Here is a 25,321-nt window from a genome sequence, read left to right on the forward strand (position 1 = left end):
ATGGGACCAGCCACAGCAAGTCAAAAGACTGATACTGTTGAACAACTTGATCACACAGCAGGTCAAAAGACTGATACTGTTGAACAACCTGATCACACAGCTGAGAAATCATCATCTGAGGCAACAACTCAGATTCAAGGACAATCAATCAGAAAATCCTCAAGATGCGTGAGGCCTCCTGAGAGACTCATTGAGCAAGTTTAAGGACTATTGTTATAGAAGGAAGTAATGTTATCTTATTCTCTCTTCAAGTTCTAGTGTATTTACATACTTCATGTGAACACACAAAACAAGGTTAACTAACTTTGATCATGATAATGATAATGTAAGTTCATTAAGTGTTACAGTTAAAATGCAGAGTAATACAAAGAAAACATGTTGTTAGATAAAAGTAAAATACTTTTGTTTTAAGAAAGGGAGATGTAATGATATCAGCAAATAGTGATGGTATTTGCCTGTTTGATTATGATGCCTTACCAGCATATTTGCCTGTTTGATTATTTATGCCTGACCAGCAGAGGGCATGTGAGAGAGACAGAGTTTAGTTTTAGTTTCGTTTTAGATGGATCTCTAACATGGTGTCTCCTGTAATGCTGTTAACTGAGTTGAACAGACTTTAGATTAAAAGACATTGGCCTAGAAATTGAGTTTTGGCGCAGCCAGGGCTTTAGCGCCGGAAGTTAGTGCCGGAGCTAAGTCGCGCTGGTCGGGCCCAAAATTCAATAGTTCTGCGCCCAAACGGCTGCCGGCGCTGCTGAGAGGTGTTTGCGCCTGAAAACTGGCGCTACGTGCTGAATATCGGCGCTATTCCGGCGCTGCGGCGCCCGCTGCGGTGCGGCAGGTTCGGGAAGTGCAGGCCTCCTCCTTCCCTTAAGGAGGAGCTGCCTGCACCCGGCCGCGGCCCGCGAAAATCGTTCTAAAAATGAGCCCGGCACCTCGGACAAGTGCCGGGCTTGCTTCTGTTCCGGGGGGGGGGGGGGGGGAAGTCCGGGGAGGGAGCTGCAGCCAGGCGGCCGGCGGGAAAGCGGCCGGCTGCCGCGGGGCCTTTAATGCGCCGGCGCAAAGTCAGGTAAGACTCTGTTGCCAGAGTCTTAGTTGCGGCTGCCACGGGCGAGGCGGCCGCAACTGAATTTCGGCGCTGGGGCCCGTCGCCATGGCAACCGGGACGCTGCGCACACCGATGACGTCATCGGTGCCGGCGCAGCGCTACCGGTCTAGCGCGGCGGAAGGGCCCCAGGCAATTTCGGCGCCGGCGCCAATTGCAGCGCTAGGCCCTCTAGCGCCGCAAAAGCGGCGCTAAGGCAACTCAATTTCTAGGCCATTCTCTTTCATGAATGAGTCATCATTGAACCCACATACAAATCAATACAGACCTCATTACCATTTGACCAGCAGGCTGTGGGCTGGCCAGCCTCGGAGCCAAAAGAAGGTAGATCTGTGGGGATTGGGGTGGGGGTGGAGTAATCTCGGGGGTGGCAAGGAACCAGGCTGTTTTCGTGGAGCCCGGAGGTGCACTCCCTCCTCTTGACCCCACAACAGTAGAGTAAAGCCTATCTGTGACCTACTCTTCGGCTGGACTACCAGCTGCTACATGTCCAACGCACACGCCACCAGTACTGTCCTAAAATGGCAAATGGAGTCCTATGGACTTTAATATGCATATGACAAGGGCCTACCCCCCTGACTCAGGTGGGAGCTCCAACCGCCCAGCAGTAGGCCCGGGGAAGATTGCGGAGACCACAGCAATGGCGGAAAGGGGCAATAAGTTATGCCCTACCATTTTTGGGGCACTGCCACCCCATTTTCTCAAAACCTCCCCCATCTCCTGTGAATGGGGAGTTGGTAGCGAAGGTTCATCAATTTAAAATCATCACTAACCGAGTGAGGAGAGAGGTTATGAGAAATGTTTCAGTTGTAGCAGGGCAGAATGTTTTGCCATAGGGAATGGTTGAGGCAGAGACCATTGCTTCTTTCATGGGAAAATTGTATAAGTATTTGAATAAGAGAATGATACAGGGCCATGGGGAGAGAGTGAGGCTGTGGGATTAGTTTTGGATTGAATGTCAACAGGTTTAGCCTACATTACAACAGTGACTACACTTCAAAAGTACTTCATTGGCTGTTAAGTGCTTTGGGACATCTGAGGACATGAAAGGCGTTATAGAAAATGCAATTTTTTCTTTTAGAACTTTTCAGCAGTTCTGAGTATGTGTGCACAATCATTCAGTCAAAGTTAATATGCTTATGCAATTGAATAGTATTACTTTTCAATTCTGCTTTTGTACCATAAGTTATGCAGTATGACAGAACCATAACTGACAGCGTTGATATTAATGCTAACACATGGCGCTTGCAACATGTGCAGCACTTTCCCAACAGGTCAGCCAAGTTTTTTCCTGCTTTTTGTGCCATTCTATGTATTGTCTTAGTTTTCACATACTCTTTTTAGTTGGCTCAATTCACCTTTTGCACCTTTCAACCCCTTCTATTTCTCTAACTCCAGCTCCAACCAAGCACTATATATCTATATCGTGTGGGAGTGAAAGGCTGATAAATTTAGTGTGAGGTCTCCTTAATTGGTTGTTTAACAAGCTCAACTCAAATCAACAACCCACCGGGGCGTAATTTTGGGCAATGAGCAAAGTGTGAGCAGTAGATGGGCTATTGTTCTCACCAGAATTTCCTCCACATTAACCCTCACTTTGCCAGCGGGTTAAAACTATATGGCAGTTGAATTTCTCGTCAATGTGGCAAACATCTTAAAGGTTTAACATGCGTGAATCAATCTATTCAGCACTTTTTCTATTACTTTCCAAGATAATGGCCCATCATTTGCTGTCAAAATAACAATGAGGCTAATGGTGCTCACCGTTATTTATGCACAAAGGCTACAGCAACTTCAGGCGAGGGCAAATGCGAGGTTAAAGGTGGAAATCCAAAAGTCGCTGTCTGAGATGTGCCGTTCCACCATTAACTTCGCGAAAATGTCACCTTGCTGTCTGGCTCACCATTGAAATGCATTGAATGGCATGAAGTTGCTGTATTTGCGTGGTAGATACAAACTAAACTCACCACAGAAAGTTTCAGTACCCTTTTAACAATGTGGTAAGGGTTAAATACTACCTCTCTGGAAATGAAAATTAACTATTACAAGTCATTCCTTCAGGTTTTAATGAGACGTTAAACTGAGGCCCCATCTGCTCTCTCAGGTGGACGTAAACGATCCCATGGCACTATTTTGAAGAAGTGTAGGGGAGTTATCCCCGGTGTCCTGGCCAATATTTATCCCTCAACCAACATAACAAAAACAGATTATCTGGTCATTATCACATTGCTGTTTGAGGGACCTTGCTGTGCGCAAATTGGCTGCCGCGTTTCCCACATTACAACAGTGACTGTACTTCATTGGCTATAAAGCGTTTTAAGACATCCAGTGGTCGTGAAAGGCACTATATAAATGCAAGTCTTTCTTTCTTTCTTTCAATCTGATTGGTTAAGGAGATACACAGTTTCTTGGCCTGTTCACTCAGGTCCCAGATGCCCGGTTTCCCTCGCCCCGCTGTTATACCTTGCAATTTCAGCAACTTGCCATGCAACAAATTAAAAAAAACTAAATGTGCAAGGGCAAGTCTAACTAACGGCAGACACTGTTAGAATTCACTCCTAAAACAAATCATGGCCCAATAAAATATGCATAATTCAGTGAACGATTATTTGTGTTCATGTAACAGCGCAAGGACGGAGAAGGAAGTGTAATTTAGAGTGGGTGAATTCAATGTCAAATCAGGTACAGAAAGAGAAATAAAGAGAGGGAAATAAAGATTGGATTAAGAGAGCACGAAAAAAAGAAATGGAAATGAAAATAACAGACAGATGCATGTATTTATTTTAAAATAATCTGCTTCATTATCCCATTCTTCCTTTTATTTTGTATTTGGGAATAACAACCATGATATTTCAGTTGCACAGGTGGAATTTGGTAATTAGTTCAATATTGTAGTAATAAAAAGTCTAGTAAAAGACTTCGAGGGCACTAAGTCATAAAGTCTCAGGCCCAGATTTGATCTCCAGATTGTGCTGAGTTAACTGATCTCAAGCAGGGCAGCAGTTCGAGTGCTACAATTAACTAAAGTATCACCGGGGAAAAAGATAGCCAGCATTTCTTCTGATGCTGTCCAATGTTGGAAAGTGCGCATGTCTGGATTTCGAGCTCAGCTGTGATGCTCTGTGTGGTCACATAGACTTTCAGCATTTCCTAGGCTCACATACAACAAATGACTACTGGGGCAAATTACCAGATTGTTGCTAGCACTTGTGGAGCCATGGCCCAACAAGAGTCAGCTGGGAGAGGATGAGAGAAAATTGGAACAGATAGATAGAAAGAAGTACAAATTTAATTTCAATTTTAGACACTTCTGATTTTAAGAAGAATTTTTTTTTCTGACTTGCACTTCCAATGCTGGCTGGCGATGCATATTGGAAATTTAGATGTAAGTTACGCATGAATTTCCAGATGCAAAAATAGATAATGGAGGCCATTATTTCCTGAATATTTTCTTACTGATTTTTGGATGCTTTTAACTTCCTAGACATTTAACATTACTTCTGAAATTTAAAGTGAGCATAGAAAAATAACAATTTTGGGTGAAATATGGGTATTCCCCTGCCCTTATTCTTAATGTTACGAAGAGAAAGGTGATGAGAATATGGAGGAAACAAGGATAGGAGAGTGGCGCATCACAGAAGACATCTTCAGTTGACACAGAAGATTTCCGATATGTACTTACCAGCAGTGCAAAGTCTAAAAATTATCCTTAAAGTTCTTTCAGATTATTTTCCTGTGCTTACGTTTGACTTACCCCAGTGTAGAATCCTCTATATAATGGCCCCAAAAAATAAAAGATCAAACTATTTTATCATAACAGCAATCTTAAATTATTTTCTCAGTAATAAAGAACAATCTGCTGCAACGGTGACTCCAACTAAACATTAGCAAAACCAAAGTCAAGACTTATTCAGTTCTCACCAGATGCTAAGCAACCTTGCCTTTGATTTGATCGCCCTCCCCAGCTGCTCAGTCAGGCCGACTCAAATGGTATGCAACCTCAGTGGCTTATTCAACCTTGAGGTGAGCTTCAAACCACACATTCAGTCCATTATTGAGACCACCTATTTCCATTTTCACAGTGTCACCTGTGTCCATCCCTATCTCACCCCCACTTTCACTGAAACCCTCATTCATACCTTTGTCACTTGCAGACTTGATTTTTCCAACTTACAGGGCTTCTGAGATCCACCCCACACAAATTCATTCAAAATTCCACTACCCACATTCTATCTGGTACCACTCTTCTGTCCTTGCCAACCTCCCCTGGCATTGGCTCTCCAACCCTTAGCACATTAATTTTGAAATCTTTGTCTTCATCTATAAGTTCCTCCATGTCCTGTCTTTACAACTTCCTGCAGACATATATGCCAGGTCACACCCTCTGCTGTTCTGAGTCTTGACCAGTGTGCAACCCCCTTCCCTTCACTTTACCATTAAGGAGAGCTTTCAGCCAGTTCCCTGGAATTCTTTCCCTAAACAATTCTGCTCTTTACAACTTTAAAAGCCTACCACTTCAACTTCACCTGTGTCACCTCTGTTAACTGTTACTCCTCTTTCTCCCTCACTTGTGAAGCACCTTGGAACATATTACTGCTTTCAAGGTGTGATTTTAGTATAAGTTGTTGTCAAATCAATGAATGATAGATTATGAAGCCATTGCTTTCACAAGGGCACAGGTTTCACTGCAAGCTGGCACTAGACATGAATTAACATAGTGCTTAACAATTAAAGTTACCCAAAATGTTCAAAACTACAGTGGAAGATTCTTACGTCCATGTGACTCGTGAAGTGTCCATCATTCCCTGTGCTATAGTGCAATGAGATATGTTGAACTCCTGAAAAAGAATCAATAAATCACAGTATAAAAACAGAGATAGAACCTCTGACCATGTTTACAAATGTACACCTTTAACCCGCAAGCATTTAAAAAGAATGGCTTACATCAATAAATATTCATTTAAATAAGTCCACTCACCCTACCCTTCTTTTCCTGTTGTGCCATTGATTCTGTTTGCCTAGACTATCGATTCAGTTCTATGTACAGAAATATGTTGCACATGTTCCTGTTTAATATTTCAATTGTTGCCTGGGATATGGGGCATAGGGGACGCACGCCAATCAATAGATGTAGGTTTTCTACTTGACATTCATTCTGATAATGATTCCCATGCGTGTAGCCATTCCTTCTGGTTGGTGAGAGCGATGCAATTATTTCTAAAGGTCACAAACATGCAACTATATAACTCATAATAATACATCCAATCAGCACAGGAAAAAGTATAGCTTTTGGCAACACACACAGGTTCTGCAGGTGAAATACTAATCATAAATTCCACAGAACAGCTCCTTTACCACACGGGAGATATATTCCATATTTTTACTAATTGAACCAAGGAGAATTTATTAGTGAAACATGTTGCACCAGTTTATCTTTAATTTTAAATTGCTGACAAGAAATACTTCTGAGTTCCATTTTATTATTAAAAAAAATCTCTAGAGGGAGTCTGAAAAATATGATGACCTTTTAGACTGCTATTTAGGTTTGATTTGCAAATACAGATCTTATGTACAATCTATCACAATAGAAGGTAGCAAACAGATGAAGTACAAAACACTGGGAATCACGTTTTCCAGCTTGTGTTAATGATTTTCCAGTTATAATGTATATCTCGGGATGGGCAATAAATGCCAGCCTTGCCAGCGATACTCACAGCCCGAGATTGAATATTTAAAAGAAAGTATCTACATTTGTGAATTTACATTTCTGATAAGTTGGATTGAATGCCAAAAACAGCAGAATAAATAGTTAGGTTTCAGCCTTGCTTTATTTGAGGGACTTTCCTGAAACATTAAAACTAACCAACACACAAACTAGGTCCTGTAGACTCAGATTTCCCCAAGGGTCCTGCTGGCAATAAAATGGTGCAGCACCAACACAGTAATACAATATTTCTCAAAAGACAAACTTGCATTTCAATGTTGAACTCAACTTACTCCCATGATATCCGTACACATAAAGTGAAATAATTAGAGCTCGGATGAAGCAATTTGACAGTACAAAGAAAGTGCCCAGTCAAATATCAGAACAAAGTTAACAGTTGTCATTAACTGAGATGATTAACTGATGACGAAAGGTCACACTCAGTTTACTTTTCTCAGCTGACAGATCAAAGTTATCCTTTCAGTTTGAAAAATGACTGAATGAAAGTTATCTAAGAACAATGCTTTTGCAAAAATGATCAATCTCTTTTTATTGGTGTTTCACATACATTTTTATATTTTACATGTTCTACAATATAGTGCATATTATGAGCTTATTTAGATATCTAGCAAAGGTTCATACGCTCAGATTTATAGCCTGGAAATTCCTGCTGGCATAATTACTCACATTGCTGAGTGTGCATGCTTCCCGCCTGCTGAGTGTTTAAAATTGCTGCAAGGCCTTTCAGCCATCAAACTGGATTCTGGTACAGAAAATCTGGCCATTACGAGTGTTTAAGGAGATAGGCTACAATATTGCTGCATTGATGTATCATTCCCACGAGGTGCTAATCCTGCCTTTTCAAATGGGGGTTAGAGGTCTTCTGGTTTTGACATGTCAGGAATGAAAGCAGTTGCTGCTTGTGAAGTGATTGAGATGCATGGCTCAGGTACTGCACTCTTCACTTTGTCTCAATGTCATCAGTTGTTTTAATCACAGCCTTGTTACTCATCTCAATCCACAAATTGATACATTACTGTGACAATCCCAGTTGACTGGTACTGAAGCTGCTACGTTACAATAGATAACCATTTCAACTTTAATATCAACAACAACAACAACTTGTATTTATATAGCACCTTTACTGTAGTAAAATGCCCCAAGGCGCTTCACAGGAGCATTATCAAACTAAATTTCACACCGAGCCACTTAAGGATTAGGGCAGATGACCAAAAGCTTGGTCAAAGAGGTAAGTTTTAAGAAGTGTCTTAAAAGAGGAAAGCGAGATAGAGAGGCTGAAAGATTTAGGGAGGGAATTCCAGAGCTTGGGGCCTGGGCAACAGAAGGCACAGCCACCAATGGTTGCGCAATTATAATCAGGGATGCTCAAGAGGCCAGAATTGGAGGACCTCAGCTATCTCGGAGGGTTGTAGGGCTGAAGGAGATTACAGAGCTAGGGAGGGACAAGGCCATGGAGGGATTTGAAAACAAGGATGAGAATTTTAAAATCGAGACATTGCTTAACCGGGAGCCAATGTAGGTCAGCGAGCACAGGAATGATTGTTGAACGGGACTTGGTGCAAGTTAGGATATGGGCAGCAGAGTTTTGGATGAGCTTAAGTTTATATAGAGTGGAAGATAGGAGTCCGGCCAGGAGTGCGTTTGAATAATCAAGTCTAGAGGTAACAAAGGCATGGATAAGGGTTTCAGCAGCAGATGAAATGAGGCACGGGCAGCGTCGGGCGATGTTACGGAGATGGAAATAGTCGGTCTTAGTGTAGGCCCAGATATGTGGTCAGAAGCTCATCTCAGTGTCAGATATGACACCAAGGTTGTGAACAGTCTGGTTCAGCCTCAGACAGTTGCCAGGGAGAGGGATGGAGTCTGTGGCTAGGAAACGGAGTTTGGCTTTGGAGACCATGGCTTCGGTCTTGCCAATATTTAGTTGGAGGAAATTTCTGCTCATTCAGTATTGGATGTTGGACAAGCAGTGTGACAATTTAGAGACAGTGGAGGGGTTGAGAGAGCTGGTAGTGAGGTAGAGCTGGATATCATATCAAAGTTTATTGAATATTTTAGCAATATCCCAGTGATATTCATTTTGCTTGAAGTATGGAAATGTTCAGAGTGATTTCCAGTACACATGGTTTGTACATTAAATTAAGAAGAAAATAACCAACTCAGATTGGCAAAGTAATTAACATTAACAAGGAATTGTTAAAATATAAACCAATGCTACTCTATGCAACTATGGTTCAGCCACAGATAGAAGCACAGGCCAGGTATAAAAGACCAAACCACTTTTGCAAAATAACCATGCCCAAACAACCACATAATACACTTTCATACTCAGCTCTTCAAATACCAACTACTGCGATCTTATGCTGAGTTCCTGCTACATTGTAAGCAATAACAAATAAATCTTCAGCACAATGTTCAAGTTGAGTGCAGGGCATTTATTTCCTCTGTGTGGTATGTGGATGTTGGCAGTTTGATTTGGAGCTGTGTTGCACCTTGGTACTTGTGCTCTGTTTCAAATGTGTAACAATTAACTCCCTTGTGGGATGAGTAGATGTGCTGACCTCCTATAAGTTTTGTGTCCCCCAAAGCATTCAATTTAAAAGCCTTGCCCTTGACCTCAAATTCCTCTATGCTTTGCCCCACCATATCTCTGCAACCTCCTTCAGCCTTACATCTCCAGCCACACTTTTCAGACCACTAACTCTGGCATTTTCTTCATCGCCTCCTTCCTTCCACCATTGGTGGCGGAGCCTTCAGCCACCACGGCCATACTCTCTGGAAGTCCCTGCCTGAACCCCTGCACATTTCCACTTCTCCACCCACCTTTAAGACCTGCCCAAAACCCATCTTTTTGACCGAGCTTTCAGTCACCTCCTCACTCTCACACGATGATTCAGTATCCATTCCTTTGTTCTCCGTCTATGTGATGCACCGTGGGATATTTGTTATATACTAGTTGTTGTTGTTCTTGTTCTTCTGGCTGAATGCAGAGTTTCACTTACAAATGTTGAGATTCTGGTGGCTGTATATGCCCCTGTCCCCCCATTGCAGACTATACAGTGTCAGGCTCTGCATGAGAATCAGCCTGATTTGAGACTGTGATGGCTGGCACTGACTGGTGTTGTCTATTGCACCTTTTCCCGAGCATGGTGCAGGAACTGCTTCTAGAGTGGAGCTGGTGGGGGGCCTCGGCAATAATCCCTTTAAGTGTGTGACTTCTCTGCTTGAGTGCTTGGAAAAGAGGCCTGTAGCTCTTGGCCTAACACTGTGGCTTTTCTCAGTGGGTAATGCCCAATCGACAGCAGTTTAGTCATCAGCAGCTTTGTCTGCCCAGTGCAATTTCAGATGCTTCACCGCAACTTGATTGCACCTCACAGCTGATTTAGAGGATTTAGTGCTTCGCTATACTCATTGGCTGGGTTACTATCAAGACTATGAGGAACTCCTCAGATTTTAGCACACAAAATGTAAACAGCAAAACTGTATAAACGAGCATGGGAGGCCTCTCTCAAAACTACCAGAGGTAATTTTACAAAATCATGTGTTAAAGTAGGATCACTTCTGCCAAAAGTGCACATCAGGAATTTGAGCATGTGCCCCCATTATAATCTGCCCATTAATTTTAATGGACAGAAAATCATGTGGGAAACACAAACTCAAATTTCTGATTGTCCATTATTAGCACATAAACAGAATAATTCTACAAAAGAATTTAATAAATAGGTTATATGGAGTAATTTATGAATGCTCCACAAAAGATGGGACCTTGCTGTGCACAAATTGGCATCCGCAGTTCCCTACATTACAACCGTATATACTTGAAAGGCACGATTTCCACAGCTATGCGGGAAGAGCGGGGCAGTGGGACTAATTGGATAACTCTTTAAAAGAGCCAGCACAGGCACGATGGGCCAAATGGCCTCCTTCTGTGCTGTAAGATTTTATGATTCTATGAACTATCAGCCCTTAAATGGATCACTGGAAGTAGCACTGAAAAGGTTGAAAAATAGTTTTTTTGTGTTTCTTTTGGTAGCTGGATGAGTATAATTGCTCTCCCTGTGCCTCCCTGACAATCCTTCCTGTTAAGTCTGTGTGTTCCAGTTGTATTAAGATTAATTACTGACACAGACTACAAGAATAAAGTTCAACAGGTCTTTACTAGTTGGAGGTCAGGACAATACTAAATACAATATCACTACACAGTACTTATATACCGGTGGTCACCACCGGTATTACGTATACAGCAGCCAGAGAAAGTAGTACATCTCTTAAGGTGGAACAGGCTTAAGTTCTCTTAAGGTGGAACAGGTTACATACACCACAATCCTCCATTTTTAGCTTAACAGTCATATCCCCATTTAACATAACATCATAACATATATACATATAAATAACTTCAGGTATAAACAGTTCAAAGGTTCAGTCTCTCAGGAGGCCTTCTGATTCGGTTTGGATAACGCCTTTCAGTGGTCTCTGATTCTTGTTGCTGAGTTGACTCTTCTTGTTGGTTTCCTATGTATTGGACGTCATCACCAGGTACAGTCCCTGCCGAGGTAGATGCTTCAGGTTCATTAACGTCTTCCACAGTTGTCTCTGTCGCAACCATGGGTTCGACCCTTGCTCTTGATTCTACCAGTTGATCCGCATGACGCCTTATCACATTGTTACCAATATCTACTGTGTACATCAGAGGTCCTTGTCTGGCCCGAATTGTTCCGGACTGCCATTTTTCATTTCCATAGCCCCTTGCCAACACTGGTTGTCCTACGTCGAAACTTCGAGTGGACTTGTTATTAATATGCCGGAACTGTTTGTTTTCCACTTCCCTCCGCACATTTGGTTTTAACAAGTCCAACCTGGACCGCAACCTCCTGTTATAAAACATCATGGCAGGACTTTGGTTAGTCACTGCATGAGCGGCGTTTCGATATGCCATTAGGAAATTGTCCACCTTGTGCTGTAACGGAATCTGATCATCGTTCATGGCCTTTATTGCCTTTTTGAATGTTTGGACAAATCTCTCGGCCAACCCGTTTGTCACCGGATGATATGGGGCAGAGGTATAATGTTTCACCCCATTCTTCTTTAAGAATTTTTGGAATTCTTCCGACACGAACTGTGGTCCGTTGTCCGAACATATCTGTTCTGGCAATCCGTTCCTTGCGAATACTGTTCTTAACACCGCAATTGTCTTTTCTGAAGTACTGGTATTCATCTTGACCACTTCTGGCCATTTGGAATGTGCGTCCACCGCAATTAGGAACATGGAGTCCATGAATGGACCAGCAAAGTCAATATGTACGCGTTGCCATGGGGCTGAAGGCCATTCCCATGGGTGTAGCGGTGCGATCGGAGGTGCATTTTGCACTTTTTGGCACCCAGCGCAGCTTTTTGTCAACTCCTCTATCTGTTGGTCAATGCCCGGCCACCATACATAAGCCCTAGCAAGACTTTTCATCTTAACTCCCCCCAGATGACCTTCATGCAGTTCCTTTAGAACTCTTTCCCGTAACTTGGGAGGAATAATCACTCTTGTCCCGTACATCAAAGTACCATGGCAGACGGACAGCTGGTCTCGCCTTGCCGAGAATGCCGGTAACAGAGGATCACCATGTGTTGGCCATCCCTTCACTGTCGCCTCGTAAACTCGGGACAGTGTCGGGTCATTCCTGGTTTCTCTTTCAATACTTGCATTGGTGACTGGTAAACACTCGATGATGGTCGAATGAAATAACTCAACAGGGTCAACTTTCGTCATCTCTTCTGCTTCAGGTAGTGGCAGGCGCGACAGCCCATCAGCATTGCCATGCTGCTTTGTACCTTTGAATTCTATTTGATATTGATGTGCCCCTAGGAAAAGGGACCATCTCTGGAGTCGCTGTGCTGTCATCACCGAAACACCCTTCTTAGGGTTAAAAATGGATACCAACGGCTGATGGTCTGTCAGAAGTGTGAATTTTTGGCCCTGCAGGTAATGATTAAACTTCTTCACTCCCCATACAAGGCTGAGAGCCACCCTATCGATCTGCGCATAGTTGCGCTCAGCGGAGGTCAATGATCTGGATGCAAACGTGACTGGCCTTTCCGTGCCATTTGGCAACTTGTGTGAGAGTACTGCCCCAATACCATATGGAGAAGCATCACAAGCCAACCGAATAGGCAGTGTCAGGTTGAAGTGAGCCAACACTTCCTCTGAGGTGATCAATTCTTTGCTTTTGCGAAATGCCTTCTTACAGTTTTCGCTCCATTCCCATGGTACCCCCTTCTGTAAAAGAGCGTTCAGCGGGTGCAATACCGTGGATAGATTCGGTAGAAACTTATGGTAATAGTTAATCAATCCCAGAAACGACCTCAACTGAGAGACATTATCCGGAGCGGGAGCCTTTACAACTGCCTCTATCTTGTCAGGAGACTTATGAAGCTCCTCCCGGTCAATGACATGACCACAGTACGAGATCCGCTTCTGAAAGAACTCACATTTCTGCCGATTAACTCTAAGTCCATACTCTTTCAGTCTGTTGAGCACCAGTTCCAAGTTTGCGAGGTGTTCTTCATCACCATCACCTGTAATCAGAATATCGTCCAGGTAACATTGTGTGCCTGGAATTCCCTGTAATACCTGCTCCATGGCCCTCTGCCAAATTGCCGGAGCCGATGCCACTCCAAAAACCAGCCTATTATACCGGTACAAACCTCTATGCGTGTTGATCGTGAGGTACTGGCGTGACTCTTCTTCAACCTCCATCTGCAAGTACGCCTGCGCCAGGTCTATCTTGGTGAAGTATTTCCCACCAGACAACGAAGCAAAAATATCCTCAATCCGCGGAAGCGGATACTGCACCGTGTGAAGCACCGGATTAACGGTGATCTTGAAATCTCCACAGATGCGAACCTTCCCTGGTTCTCCTGGCTTGTTGCTCGAAGGACGTTTCATAACGGGAACAATGGGCGTAGCCCACTCACTCCAATCTACCTTAGACAGTACACCTGAATGTTCTAGCGCTTCCAGTTCCGCTTCTACAGTAGGTCGTATTGCATAGGGTACCGGTCTGGCTTTGAAAAATTTTGGTTGTGCATGTTCATCAATCTTGATGTTTGCCGTAATTCCTTTCAGTGTTCCCAGTCCTTGCTGGAACACCTCTTTAGCATCATCCAATATTTTGGACAATCGTTTAGGTTTGACATCTGTTTCCCCGGAATCTACCGTTAGTGCTTTTAAGGAGTGCCAGTCCATATTCATTTTCCTAATCCACTCCCGTCCCAGTAGTGGTGGACCTCCTTCAGGTAGCACATATAAGTCCATTACTTGGCTTTCTTCGCCCTTGTGGACCACTTTTACCTCTATCTTTCCGATGGGGTACACTCTTTGCCCCGTGTATGTTTTCAATATAATCTCCGTATCCCGTAGGGGAATATGTTGGAATAACCTTTTGTAATCTTTCTTATTCATGACCGTCAATGCCGATCCAGTGTCCAATTCCATCTTTACTTGGACTCCTGCTATCTGAAGAGTGACCCAAATTGTCTGGAGATTTGCATCCTTACCAACGTTGTGTACTCTTAAGCTACCCAGTTCATTACTGCTAGCGTCTGAATCTGACTTCTGTTCGTTCGAACTGGTCTTTGTCACCTTGTGCACCTTTATGTATTTTCCTTGCGGTGACTTTTTGTTGCTGGTCTTCTTTCCTGACCGGCATACTTTAGCTATGTGGCCAAGCCTGCCACACGTTCTGCATTCTTGGTTTTTAAACCAACACTGGTTCTGATCGTGTGTTGTCTTTCCACAACGATAACATTTTACAGTACTCAAACCCAATTTATTTGTACTGTGTTCCGGTGACCGTAGCTGCATTACTGCCATGCCTCTCGCTGCGGCTTCGTGTGCTGCTGCCATAGTGACCGCTTTCTCAAGCGTCAGCTCATTCTCCTCGAGCAGTCGCTTTTGTGTATCTTCTTTTAATAATCCACACACAAATTTATCTCTTAGCGCGTCTGTTAGTCCCGTTCCAAACTGACAGTACTTTGCTAGCTTACGCAATTCCATTAAATATTCAGCATTGCTTTCATCCTTCAGCTGCCTTCTGCTGTAAAATTTAAATCGTTCCGCTAGCATCAGCGGCGTGGGGTTTAGATGATTTTTCAGGACAGTAACAATCTCCTCGAACGTCTTATCTGCCGATTCATCTGGTGATAAATGGTGTTTCAATTGCCCGTATGTCTTCGCACCCATTAAGTTCAATAAAGTAAGTGCTTTCTCTGCATCTGGGATTTTATTTGCTTTACAATAATTTTGTATGCGTTCTACATACATGGCCCAATCTTCGATGTCGCCATCAAAGGTATCAATGTTCCCATGTTTAGGCATGATTGCAATTTATTTTATCCCAAGATGGCGGCTTCCCGCTCTTGTCTTCGTCCTCCGCCTACAAAATGGCGGTTTTCCCGCGCTTGGCGGTCTTCACCCACTGGCTGCAATGGCGTTTGGCGTGTCGCTGCTGCTCCCCTTTCCCAATGGTTAGTAACTCCCCCGACGCTATCTCCGCTTCACCGCGGCTCCCTCGGGCATTCGCGCTTCCCCGATGTCGCGCCTCGCAGCCCTTCTTGCAGCCCGGTTATTAGCACCGGCTGCGTTCGCCTTCACTGCGGCTCTTGCGCCTTCAGTCGCCCCAGACGCTGCGCCTTTTTTGGCCCGAAAGCGGCCCGGCCCTTATCACCAGCCGCGATCGATGTCCCCGCGCTGCGCCTTTCGGCCCGAATGCGGCCCGGCCCTTATCTCCGGTCGCGATCGATCTCACCGCCCTTATTCCTCCGTCTTCCACCCCCCGTCTGTACAGCCAACGTGGCCGACTTTCTGCTCGCGTCGCTGACCGGCTTACCCACCACCGAGATAGAAAGAAGATAGCTGACTGCCGCTGATGGAGGCTTCGAGTTCAGGATGTCTTCTGCACTCCGGGTTCTCGATGCCTGCCGCGCAACGTGTCTTCCAGCAGGGTGATGAGGGTGGATGCCTCTCTTCGACGCCCGTTCTGTGGACGAAGCCGCCGTGGATATAAACTGCCGCAGGGTAAGAATCAGACTCGTCGCCACTGTTAAGTCTGTGTGTTCCAGTTGTATTAAGATTAATTACTGACACAGGCTACAAGAATAAAGTTCAACAGGTCTTTACTAGTTGGAGGTCAGGACTATACTAAATACAATATCACTACACAGTACTTATATACCGGTGGTCACCACCGGTATTACGTATACAGCAGCCAGAGAAAGTAGTACATCTCTTAAGGTGGAACAGGCTTAAGTTCTCTTAAGGTGGAACAGGTTACATACACCACACTTCCAAACTCCAATTTTGATGTCCGCCAAAGCCCATTGCAAAATGCCCTCCCCTCCCCTTTAGTGTATTGCTGCCAGCTGTGCTCTGCGGATGAGCCACCGAATTTCCCACCCACCCACCAAAAATGGCGAGCTGCCTATCAACGTTCAGATCACGCTGGCAGCTCGCCACTTTAACGCAAATGCGACCCAACCATCAAATTGGTTCAGGCTTTCCCACTGGCGACATCAGACGGGCAAACCGATTGTGCTGCACACCACCCACTCGAATCAAAATCAACTGTATTGATTCCTATGTGGGTTCAATGATGACACATTCATGAAAGAGAATGTCTTTTAATCTAAAGTATGTTCAACTCTGTTAACAGCATTACAGGAGACACCATCTTAGAGATCCTTCTAAAACAAAACTAAAACTAAACTCTCTCTCTCACATGCCCTCTGCTGGTCAGGCATAAATAATCAAACAAGCAAATATGCTGGTAAGGCATCATAATCAAACAGGCAAACACCATCACTATTTGCTGATATCATTACATCTCCCTTTCTTAAAACAAAAGTATTTTACTTTTATCTAACAACATGTTTTCTTTGTATTACTCTGCATTTTAACTGTAACACTTAATGAACTTACATTATCATTATCATTATCAAGGTTTTTTAACCTTGTTTTGTGTGTTCACATGAAATATGTAAATACACTAAAACTTGAAGAGAGAATAAGATAACATTACTTCCTTCTGTAACAAGAGTCCTTAAACTTGCTCAATGAGTCCCTCAGGAGGCTTCACGCGTCTTGAGGATTTTCTGATTGATTGTCCTTGAATCTGAGTTGTTGCCTCAGATGATGGTTTCTCAGCTGTGTGATCAGGTTGTTCAACAGTATCAGTCTTTTGACTTGCTGTGGCTGGTCCCATGAGAAGATCCCGACGATTTCTTCGCAGAGCAGCACCCTCATCTGTCTGAATGGTGTATGATCTTGGTTGAACTTCACTCAGGACAGTTCCCTTCTGAGTCCATGGCCTACAAATTCAGTCGTGTTTGCGCCCACTTATTGGCTATAGAGTGGTTTGCGCCGGAAGTTTTTTAGCGCCCGAAATTCAGTTGGTCCCGAACATCGGCGTTAGCCGGTAGCGCTGCGCCGGCACCGATGACGTCATCGGTGTGCGCAGCGACCCGGTTCCAATGCGATTCCGTGCCGACCGCCAAATTCAGTTGCGGCCGCCTCGCCCGCGCCGGCCGCAAACAGCGTTTGAAAAATGGTGCCTTGCAGCTCCGAGAGGCCGGCGCATAAAGGTGGAGGGGCGGCCGGACGCTTTCCCGGCGGCCGCCTGGCCGCACCTCCCTCCCCGGGCTCCTGCACCACCCCCCGTGGCATTGGTGTCTGACTCCCGCGAGCCCGGCACTTCTCCGTGGTGCCGGGCTCATTTGCCGGAGGAATCCAGCAGCGATCTCACGGCTGCAGGCAGCTCCTCCTTAAGAGAAGGAGGAGGCCTGCAGTACCCCAGCCTGCCGCACCGCATCGGGTGCCGCAGCGGCAGCTGGACGCCTGAAACTGACTTTCATCGCCCCAAACGAGGCGGCCAAACCCTGCAATAGCGCCCGCCTCCGTCTTGGGGCGGCACAACTGAATTTAAGGCGGGCGCTACGGGAATCCGGGCGAGCGCAAAATTTTGGGCACTAAAGACCTGGCGCGGCGATACCGAATTTTTAGCCCCATATGTTTGTTTTGTCTTTCAACCTTACTTGGTCACCAGTGTGGAGTTCAGGTATGTTTTGTGTTCCTCTGTCATAGTAGTACTTTTGCTTTTCTTTCTGTTGTTCTTTGAACTTCCTCACTTTCTCCCCCTCTTTTGTTTTCAGGAGGTTCTCCGGGATGGGTAGGTTTGACCTTAGCAGACGTCCCATAAGGAGTTGGGCTGGTGACATACCACACTCGAGCGGCATTGTGCGGTATACAAGCATGCTCTGGTAGAAGTCAGTTCCACTGTCTTTTGCCTTGTACATCAGTCTTTTCACTGTCTGGACCGATTTTTCCACTAGTCCATTGGACTGTGGAAAGTGAGGACTTGACGTTGTGTGGACAAAGTCCCACTCTTTGGCAAAGTGTCGGAAACTTGCATTGTAAAACTGGGGTCCGTTGTCTGTGAAGACCTCGCTTGCCACGCCATGTCTGGAGAATATGGCTTTCATATATGTTATCACAGCATCTGCAGTGGTGGTGTACAGTCTACAAACCTCTGGATACAGGGAGTAATAGTCTGTGACTACAAGATAGTCCTTCCCTTGACATACGAATAGGTCAGCGCCTACCTTCTGGTAAGGTCTGTCTGGTGCTGGGTGTGGCTTTAGTGGTTCTACCGGATTGCTTGCTCAATATTTCAGGCATATTGTGCAGTTTGACACCTCATTTGTCACATCTTGGTTGATTCGTGGCCAGTACATCACCTCTCGTGCTCTTTTCTTACACTTTTCGATTCCCAGATGTCCTCCATGGATCCTTTTTAGCATCTCTTTTCTCAGACTCTTTGGGATAACTATTTTACTTCCTTTGTAGATGATGTCTTCGACCACTGATAGTTCCGCCCTGCAGTTCCAGTACTCTGCCATGTCAGGTGAGCAGTCTTGCTTCATGTTGGGCCATCCATCCAAGATGCTTTTCCTCAGTCGTCTCAGTGTTTCATCTTTGTTTGCCTCAGTCTTTATGAGCTCCATTTTTGCATCTGCTATGGGCAGTGCACTTGTGATCATGTCCACGTAGGCGTTATCTTTTTCATCCATTTTGGTGTTTGCGGGCTCACTTGGTTCAACAGCTCTGGACAACGTGTCTGCTGTATACATCAGCTTACCCGGTGTGTACGCAACATTCAGTGTATAGCGTTGCAGCCTGATCATCATTCTTTGTATTCTAAGCGGACACCCATTTAGTGGCTTTTGGAACAATGCAATCAAGGGCTTATGGTCAGTCTCTACACTGATTGCTTGTCCTGCCACAAACTGGTGAAATCTTTCACAGGCGTATGTGATGCTGAGCAGCTCCTTTTCTATTTGAGCATATCGCATCTCCGCGTCTGTCATTGAGCGCGATGCATATGCAATAGGTTGCCAGTAGTCATATTTTTGCAGAAGAACGGCACCGAGCCCACTCTGTGATGCATCTGATGATATCTTGATGGGTCTCGCTGGGTCATAAAACCTCAGAATTGGTTCCTCTGTGAGCAGTTTCTTTAGATCGCTCCATGACTTCCCATGCTCATGATTCCATTCCCATTCTACGTTCTTTTCAGTTAGTCGTCTCAGTGGCGCCATCTTTTCTGAGAGGTTGGATATGAATTTACCCATGTAGTTGATCATTCCATTAAACCTCTGCACATCTTTTTTGCATTGTGGCTTTGGCATATTCTCAATGGCGGACACCTTTCTGGGATCTGGTCTGATGCCCTCACTGCTAAGGATATCTCCCACGAATATCAGTTCTGTCACCCCGAGCTGGCATTTCTCTCTTTTCAGCTTCAGGTTTGTTTTCCTTGTTGCTTCCAGCACTTTTTTCAGTCTCTCGTCATGCTCAGTTCTCGTGGTTCCCCATACTATGATGTCATCCATTGATGTATCAACTCCCTCCAGGTGCTCATAGATCATATGGATAGTTTTGTGATACACTTCAGGAGCTGCGGCAATGCCAAATGGTAACCTTAGGAATCTGTATCTGCCAAATGGACTGTTGAACGTGCACAGTCTTGAACTTGCCTCGTCCAGTTTCATCTGCCAAAATCCTGATGATGCATCTAACTTGCTGAAATACTTTGCATTTGCAAACTGTGACATGATTTCCTCACGTGTAGGAAGCTTGAAGTGCTCTCTCTTTATTGCTCTGTTTAGATCTCTTGGATCCAGGCAAATTCTGAGCTTTCCATTCTTTTTGTCCACAACGACGAGGGAACTCACCCACTCAGTTGGCTCATCTATCTTCTGAATCATGTTCAGGCTTTCCATCCTGTCCAACTCTGCCTTCAGTTGCTTTTGAAGAGCAAACGGAACTTTTCTGCATGGATGTATGACCGTTGGCATACTTTTATCTACTCTGATCGTGTGTTCTCCTGGAAGGCAGCCTAGACCCTGAAATAGGTCATTGTACTCTTTCACGAGTTCATCATAGACTGTCTCTCCTTCGCTTTCCACAACGAGGACTCTCTTTACCAGGTTCAGTCTCTCACAGGCTATTAAACCTAGTATGGCCTGCACATCCTTTGGCACCACGATTAATGCTAGCGTGTGCTCTCTGTCCTTGTGTGTCACTTTGACAATGCATCTTCCTTTCACTGGTATATCAGTACCTGAGTATCCTGTCACTTTCACTTTTATTCCATGTATCTTTGGTCTGGGTCTAATTTTCTTAAAATCAGTCTCTGATATCACATTAACTTCTGCTCCAGTATCCAATTTAAATGGAATGTGTATGTCATTCACTTTTAGTGTCAACATCCAGTCTCTTTTTTCTTTTCTGTTTTCAGACACAACATCCACATAGAACTCCTCTATCTCGCTTTCATCTACTGTATGGACCTTGCTTTGTTGCGCTTGGTTCTTACAGCAACGGGCATAATGGTTGTTTTTGTTGCAACTATTGCATATTTTACCATATGCTGGACACTTTTTTGGTGGATGCTGTGTACCGCATCGACTACATGACTTTCGATTGCCCCTTTCATTTTTGTTCGCTGGCCACGCCTCTTTTTCACATTGGCACTCTTTTTGTTAAATGGTTTGTGTCCGTTCTTACTCACTGCATCCACGTTGCAGCTACTGTCACTGAACAGCTCCTTTGCCTGCGACTTCACAGTCTCTGTAGCCCTACACAGTGCTATGGCTTTTCCCAGGTCTAGATTTTGCTCTCTTAGCAGTCTTTCCCTTAGACCATTATCTGGAATACCACACACCAGTCTGTCTTTTATCAGCGAGTCTGTCAGTCCCCCAAATTCACATGTTTTGCTTCGGTTTCTCAGTTCAGTCACATACTGATCAATAGTCTCTCCCGTTTTCTGTACACATGTGAAAAATCTGTGCCTCTCAAACGTCACGTTATGTTTAGGTATGCAGTCGGCCTCAAACTGTTCCATTATTTTTATCCAGCTTCATTTTGTCTCCATCAGCAGCGAATGTGAAGTTATTATACACTTCCAGCGCTTCATCACCCACGACATGTAAGAACACTGACGCTTTCATTTTATCACTTTTCTCGTCAGCTCCGATTGCTGATAAATACAACTCCAAACGTTGTTTGAATCTCCTCCAATTTTAAGCCACATTACCTGTCAACTGAAGCTTCGCCGGTGGGTGTAAACCTTCCATTTTTCACTTCGTTAGCTATTCTCCAATGGTAAGTAACGATGTTCTCTTTTGGCTTGCTAATATGTGGAGAGCTGATATAACTTCAGATTTTTCCTCTTCATCTCTTTCAATCACTTCTGACACCATGTATTGATTTCTATGTGGGTTCAATGACGACACATTCATGAAAGAGAATGTCTTTTAATCTAAAGTATGTTCAACTCTGTTAACAGCATTACAGGAGACACCATCTTAGAGATCCTTCTAAAACAAAACTAAAACTAAACTCTCTCTCTCACATGCCCTCTGCTGGTCAGGCATAAATAATCAAACAGGCAAATATGCTGGTAAGGCATCATAATCAAACAGGCAAATACCATCACTATTTGCTGATATCATTACATCAACCACCTGGTTACCATTATAAATGTTGAAATAGGCAATTTCAATGGTAAACAACGTAAAAAGCATTCCTTAAAAGTGTCCATGGATGCAAGATTTGAATATAGAGGTGTGTGTGTATTTCCTGTTAACTTTGCACTTGACAAAAGCCTTTTATAGTAGTAATATTATAACCCAGCTGAAAATCTGTGACATCGTGTCAGGTCTTGCATCACTACCATGCTTATTAATATTTTATGTACTATTATGTGTCAATTCTAATGTCGTCATTACACCCACGAACATAGTGGTCCAAAATAACACTAAATGTGAGTAGAGGTTGATCAAGCATTTCATCGGACACAATAGTGACAAGTGCTTCTGGGCTGGAGGAGGAGGAAATGATGTCTGCGGAAGGCTGTGGTGATTTGAGCATGAATGAATAATCTGAAGTTTAGCTTGATTACCTTTGGAAATCAAGGAGAATTTCTGCAAAATTTAGCCTTAGGTGATTAAACAGGTGGCATGGAGTCCACACTAGGGTAGACTGCAAATGCTTTGTGGAAGGAATGGGCTTGCTGAGCCAAATGGCTTTTCTCATTCCATCCTTTCTTATGTTCTAAAATAATAAACTCTGGGGGCAGAATAGATTATAAATATATAATGAAGTACAAATGTCTGTCAGTGATTTTAAGGCAGCAATTCAAACTTGCAGTATTGTAGACTTATGGTATATAATACTCTGTAATTTATTTATATTGAAACAGATGTATCGTTTTTATTTATTATTTATAGTAAAATGTTTTCGCTACTTTTCCACATTTCTGGTAACAGTACAAAAAAAATTGGGAATAATAAACTCGAGCTCCTGGCACATATTGGGAATTCAGGCATGGAGGACAGAAATTCCCGATCAGGTTGCCAATTCGCTATCACCAATTTTGCGCTCCCACACAAGACGAATTTCACCGCCTCACGATCAGCAGCGGCAGAAAGCTGGTAGCAAATCAGCCGCCCATTAGACATCCTGCCCAAATATCCTTTCCATTAAAGTAAATATTTTCTCCTCCAACCATCATAAGATTACAGGCTAGGGATGAGGAAGGCTATTTGGCCCATCCTAGTTCGTCCATCCAGAGAGTCTACAGTTGCCCATTTGTGGAACCCAACTCTTTCTTAAATAATTTCAGGGTTTTTGCTTCAAGTACTTTATCCAGGAGTCCATTCCATGTATAGATCACTCTGTGGGGTAGATCTTGACGTGCGATAATGTAAAATGACAGATAGAGAGTCGGCAGCCCGATTCACATCTCTCCCAATTTTTATTTCCATTTACTTCAATGTAAATAAGAATCAGGAGAGATGTAAATGGGCTGCCAACTCTTTATCACCTGTTTTGTACAATCGCACCATCAAGATCTACCTCTGTGTGAAGAAAAATTCCTGACAGCAGTCCTAAATTTGCCTTTTAGTACTTTGAACCTGTGCTTCTTTGCTCTCAGTTTATTTTGAATTAAGTTTCCATAACCAACTTTTTATGTACCATCTTATATACCTCTATTAGATTGCTTCTCAATTACCTCTTTTTAAAGTAGAAAAGCCTAAGTTTCTCAAGTTTTTCCTCATACCTCAGACCTCTGGCACTTTCTCCACTATGACAGCTAGGCTTCAGTGACAGGCAAGCTTGGGGCTCAATCTGAGGAACATCTGGTTGTGAGCCAAACATTCAACTGGCTACACTATATGTTTCCTTTATCCTGCTAGTTTAACCATGTCACAGGCTGAAGTGATTAACATTTTGCTAAATAACTTTTTTTTGTTACTGACATACTTTTTAAAACATGCATTAAAGACTTGTAAAACATAAGCTACCACTATTGGGGCCACGAAGAGATGAAGGAGGTAAACTTGTACTGGAGTGTGAAGGAATAGCAGAAATACTAAATAAGTACTTTGCTTCAGTTTGCACGGAGGAAGTGGATATTGAAATTGTTACACAACCGGGGATGGGTGTAGAACCAGAAGTTATTATTCAAAGAGAGATGGTGTTAAAGAACTTGCTCAAATCATTGGGACATGACAGTGGGGGGAGAAATTGGGCACCATAGCGCCTCCCATTAGTGTCTCCGGGGGGAGGCGCTAACGGGACTACCAGCTTTGCGACCGGGTGCGGCGATAGTACCGACACCCACGAAATTGAGGTGGAGGTTTGCGGCGGCAGTAACCATCAGCGCCACGATCTCCTGCGCTCGGAGATCGTGACATCATCGGAGTGCACAGCGCCCCGGCTCTGAAATTCACTCTTGCCCCCTGCCTGAGCGCCTGCTGTCAGGAACAACAGATAGAGGAGGCGGTATGCAGTTGGATGAGCGCTGGAGGAGTGCTATATAAAGGCGTCAACTTCCATTTTATTTTTAGCCAGCAAAGAATGCTGCCTTGTCAGTTTGATAAAAGTAAACAGATGTTTTGAGCGATTTGAGCGTTTCCAACTTGAATGACTATTCTGGCTGAGAAAAATTTAGCACTTTTATTTGGGTTACATGTGATAGTGCAACATTCCCATCATTTAATGGGGGCTGTACTGGCATTGGACCTCGCCCTCCAGCATCACTGTCGGAGGCAGCGGAGGCAGGGAAAAAGATTGCAAAATGTGGCCAGAGGGAGGAGGGCCAACAGGGCTTTGAACAGGAGGCCTTACCCTCCCAGGGTATTACAGTAGCATTTCTCCTACATCAATCTCACTGAGGAGCAGTGTCTTAGAGGCCCCGCTTCACCAAGGACGTGGTCACAGAGCTCTGTCACCTCCTGCAGCCAGACCTCGAGCCTCACATCAGGAGCACCACGTCTCTCTCAGTGGCAGTCAAGGTTACCGTTGCCCTCAATTTCTATGCCAACGGATCCTTCCAGGGTGCAACAGGAGACATAGCTAACATATCTAACATATCTAACATATCTAAGCGATCTCACAATCAACAAATCAGATCAAACCTCTGCAGTTCTGCCACATCCAGTTGTGAATGGTGGTGGACCATTAAACAACTAATGGGAGGAGGAGGCTCCATGAATATCCCCATCCTCAATGATGGTGGCGCCCAGCACGTGAGTGCAAAAGACAAGGCTGAAGCATTTGCAACCATCTTCAGCCAGCGGTGCCAAGTGGATGAGCCATATCAGCCCCCTCCTGAGGTCCCCACCATCACAGAAGCCAGTCTTCAGTCAATTCGATTCACTCCACGTGATATCAAGAAACGACTGAGCGCGCTGGATACAGCAAAGGCTATGGGCCCCAACAACATCCCGGCTGTCGTGCTGAAGACTTGTGCTCCAGAACTAGCTACGCTTCTAGCCAAACTGCTCCAGTACAGCTACAACACTGGCATCTATCCAATAATGTGGAAAACTGCCTAGGTATGTCCTGTCCACAAAAAGCAGGACAAATCCAATCCGGCCAA

Source organism: Somniosus microcephalus, chromosome 7 (genome assembly GCF_052327205.1).
Source record: "Somniosus microcephalus isolate GS21.2 chromosome 7, FLI_Smic_1.0, whole genome shotgun sequence".
In the NCBI taxonomy this organism is placed as follows: domain Eukaryota; kingdom Metazoa; phylum Chordata; class Chondrichthyes; order Squaliformes; family Somniosidae; genus Somniosus; species Somniosus microcephalus.